Below are 4,320 nucleotides of genomic sequence, written 5' to 3'. Positions count from 1 at the left end.
CTTGATAGCTTAGCTTCTCTGAATTTTGACTTCCTCATCTATGCAGCAGGGTAAATACTATTAATATATCTAATAATATGTATTTAATATACGAGGTCATTGTGAAGATCAGGGGAAAACACATGTGAAGCATGGTCCTCATTCCTCTTACCTCTCAGCTAAGTGGAGCAGCTGCGTTGCCAGCCATCCAATACTGTCTGCCTATGTAATAAACACTTGCACCCCAGCAGGTTCTGGGGAATGGCCTCTGCTTGCAGCAGCTCACCTTCTAAAGGGAGTAGAAAATAAGTAAACTAATAATAAACAGGATCATTTCACACAGCCATCAGAGCTGCGTGATCTGATCACAAGGAGACAGGTGATAGCTAGAGAGCGACTTGGGCGGTGGGCAGGGGGAGGCTGAGGAGGCTCCAGGGAGGTGGTGGTATTTGAACCTACCCAAAGGCTGAGAAGTTAGCTTGCCAAGACCTGGGAAAGGACCTCACAGGACAAGAACCAAGTGTGCTGAGGTGGGAGGTCAGCAGGTTCAAGGAGGAGAAAGGCTGTCCTTGCATCAGGAGCACTGTGAACCTGGGGAGTGTGGGTGAGGTTGAGACTGTGAGCAGGGCCATGCTGGTTCCATACTCTGTGCTGAGGTGTTTGGATGCTGCAGTGAGTCCTTGGGGCTCCCCTGGAACATTAAGGATTGAAGACGACACTGTCCAACCTCATGCAAACTACTAATTCACTAAGGACATTTCACTTTCAGTGTTGGATTATCCAGTGTGCCTTTTGGTAACAGTATCTTTACAAAGCTGGCTTTTCAGGAGTTGCTGTGACAAAAAACAAATGTCATGGGGAAATCAATGTAGAATAGGAAAGGGTGGATGTGCCTAACCCGATTCCAAGACTGGAGAAGTCGTTCAGTGCCCAACAGGCACACACATTCCACTAGTTAGCAGTTGTGATTAAGAATGAAATAAAAGTATTATTTTCCAACTTATATGTTGTTTTCAACATTTTTTCTAGTGGCTGCTAAAATCGTTAGGACATGAATATCCTTTACACTGGACCTAAGTAGGTGAAAACAGGACACGTAACCTGTAGGCATTTCTATTGGCTTAGGAGACCATCAGAAGGACACTGGAGCACAGTGGAGGAAGAAGTCTGGAGACCCCCGGCTGGGTAGGGAGCCTGTTATTTGTTTTTCCATAGACACAGGGGGTGTAGATATTCTGAAAATCTCATCTAGATTTTTCTAACTGGGTGGGTCCTCAACCTGCCTGACAGTCAGGGTCACCTAGGGGAACTTTGCAGAAATAGCTTTCTGGCCTCTGCCCTGTGGATTCTAATTCCGTGGGTCTGACATTTGAATCTGGGTTTAGGAATCTCTGCTCTAACTGAATCCTTCAGGCCACAGAGAGCTCAGGTGGAGCCTGCCTGCCCAGATTGGGGGTCCTGTTTGTCATTTGGCACCTGGAGGTCAGCTTTTGGTCTTTTTGGATTCCAGATAGGGAAGAGTTATGGGGTCCCACACCCCTCAGGCAGAAGCCTGAGGCAGGTCAGTGCTGGCTGCACTGTCTCACATCCAATCTGCTTGTACCCTGAAAGGAAGATATTCTGCCAGGGTAGTCCCCTCTCCCAAGCCCAGGGGACAGGACCAGGGCAGAGACTGCATGCAGTTGTGAGAGACATGGCCGGCAGGTGGCAGCAGCAACTTGCCAGAAGCCTGGTGTCTGCTGCAGGGTGGGGATGCTGACAGGGACTGGGGACATCACTGGGATCTAGCAAAGGAGGAGCCTTGGAGGTGCAGGGAGAGTCTGGGTGCCTCCTGGGTGCCAGCTCCCCTGCTGGCTTGGGAGCTGGGGTTGGATGGCTGTGCAGAGCCCTGGTCTTGTTTGTAGCATGATTTATTGGGGAACAAGACATTGAGTTGGGTAACATCAAGGTGACCAAGGTCCTCGCATACAGATGAGGAACCTGTCTCTATAAGGTGTGATGTGATTTTTTTTGGGTGTATGGGGGAGATTAAAAATACCTCCTTTGCTGATGTCTAAAATTTTGTCACCAGAGATGGATTCTTTTGTCATAAATATTGCCCTTTCCTCAAGCCCTGGAAGAAGCAGCACACCAGAACACGAATTCCTTATCTGATCTTCCTTCTTAGAGAAAGGTGAGCCTAGAGTACTGAAGACCCAAGGAGGACTGAAGGCCCTTTAATTGGTGCTTGCCAATCAAGCCTGAGACTGTATACTCCCTGGGATGGCAGGATCTTTTTTGTTAGAGAGCTCACTGGCCTGGAGCAACCCTGTATCCAGTTCATGAATGTTTTAGGGAGGGTTAGTGAGTATGGCTAGTTCAGTGCACTTTGCACTGGTCATTATTTTGTAGAGGCTTGTCTCTACTAATATTTTAATAAATTATAAAATTATTCTCTTTGCTCTCTTTTCTAGGATTAGGGAAATGGTATGATAGGGTATATTTTGAGGCAGACATTCCTGGTTTGGAGAATACTCTGCCATTAGCTTTTTTTTGAGTCAGGGTCTTGTAGCCCAGGCTGGCCTCCAGTGTGTTCCTCCTTCCTCAGCCTCCCCAGTATTGGAATTACAGGTGTGTGCCACCACGTCCCACTTTGTGCTATTCATTTGTTGGCTGTGTAATTCTTAAGAACAATGGTTCTAAGCCTCAGTTTCCTCATTTGTAAAATTGGAAAAATGGATGAGGGTAGTACTAAATGAGTAGACAGGAAACAGCTGATATACATAATGATTTTGGGCCTCCATGCCCTGTGTGTGTAATGATAGTTACTGTGGAGAGCTTTCCTAAGGTCTGAATTTTTGGGTCTGTCTGTCTCAGAGATGCCAGGGATGCTATTGAGTAAGACCAATCCATTTGTAGATGGTTATGAATCACACTGACACAAGGTGGACCTGCCCTTGGGTATAGAAGGTACCACAGTGACCAGGAACTCTGCTCTTCTTTCCTGCCTGGTCTTAGGAATCTTTACCAAGAAGGAGTGGAAAATACTGTGGGCAGGTGAGGCCTAGCATCATTTGAAGACTGGTTCTCTTCCAGCTTCTTCAAGGTATTTAACATTTGCTTTTTCTTATAACAAATTAAAATCTATCCTGTGTGTTGGCAAGGGAACTTCAGGCCTTAAATACCTCCAGGCAGGAACCAAATGTTATTTATCTTTTAAATAAACCCCACACTTGCCTATGTAAGGTATTTCTAGCAAGGTGTGTGAGCATCAAACAGTGTTACTCTTATTAAAACCAAGAATAAAATGGCATTGTAAGCTTTGTTTTTAGACTCACGACTGCATAGGATGAAGAATTTTGTATCCTTTTTATTTTCATGTTTCCCTTTCTTACTTAAAAGTTTATTAGTCAAGAATGGGTTTGGGGTCTAGGTTATTATGTAATTATTTTTGATGTTTGGGTGGCTTGTCATTCTAGAATATCTTTGAAGTTAATCTGCCTTGTAACTTAACCAATTATTTTAGCTGGGCTGTACATTGAACTGGCTTTTCAAGCTCATGCCTCATCCTTCTGAACTCTGATTCTCTTAATTTTGAGCTCCTAACCTCAACCTATCACTTGGGCAGCTGGAATGTATTTTATTAAAGCAATTTAAAGAAGAATATGTGAATGGATTTTTTGTTGTCTTTTCTCAAAAGCTGAATCTTATCTGAGAATAAATTCTTGAGACCACATCTCTCCTGTGTCAGAACTCTGTAGCCTTTGCTCTCTTGTTGTGAAGAGAAGATAAAGTCAGCATGATTTTTATTCCTTTATAGATTTTCTATCGCCCATGTTTTTTCTTTTTCTGGGAGGACGTGGGGTCTGCTGTACATGGAACACAGTTTATTATTTGAAATTTGTTGGGCTATTTCTTGGTATGAGTCTTTCTTGGCTTCTTTCTTTCTAATAATTTTAAAACTTTGTATTTTGAGACAATTTGAGAACTATAGATATATTGCAAAAACAGTATGAAAGTTCCCATATACCTTTCACCTAGCTCTTCCTAATGTTAAAATCTTACATAGCAGAGTACAACTGCAAAATGAAGAAATTAGCATTTGCACAATACTACTCACTGAAGAAGAGAGTTGTTTGGATTTTTACAAATGTTTTCACTAACACTTTTCCTTCTGAATCTAGTCTAGGCTTTCATACTGCATTCATTTTTGTATCGCCTATTCTCCCATCTACAACAATTTCTTCCTCAGTCTTTCCTTGATTCTCATGACTTTGCTGGCTTCCTTCCTTCCTTCCTTCCTTCTTCCTTCCCTCACTGCCTCCTTTCTGCCTTCCTTCTCTTTCCTCCTCCACCCCCTTT

At 43.6% G+C, this 4,320-nt stretch overlaps 1 long non-coding RNA gene across 1 annotated transcript; it reads left to right on the top strand.

The window, feature by feature from the left end:
* Positions 1-348: 348 nt before the first annotated feature.
* Positions 349-3,043, top strand: LOC141420899 (uncharacterized). Its single transcript, XR_012445616.1, has 3 exons — positions 349-1,164; positions 2,051-2,152; positions 2,977-3,043. It is a non-coding gene; the product is annotated as an uncharacterized lncRNA (long non-coding RNA).
* The last annotated feature ends 1,277 nt before the right edge of the window (positions 3,044-4,320 follow it).

The sequence above is a fragment of the Castor canadensis genome, chromosome 2 (assembly GCF_047511655.1).
Source record: "Castor canadensis chromosome 2, mCasCan1.hap1v2, whole genome shotgun sequence".
Taxonomy (NCBI): Eukaryota; Metazoa; Chordata; class Mammalia; order Rodentia; family Castoridae; genus Castor; species Castor canadensis.
Note: the sequence above shows the minus strand (reverse complement) of the source record. Positions and strands in the feature narration are given on the sequence as shown.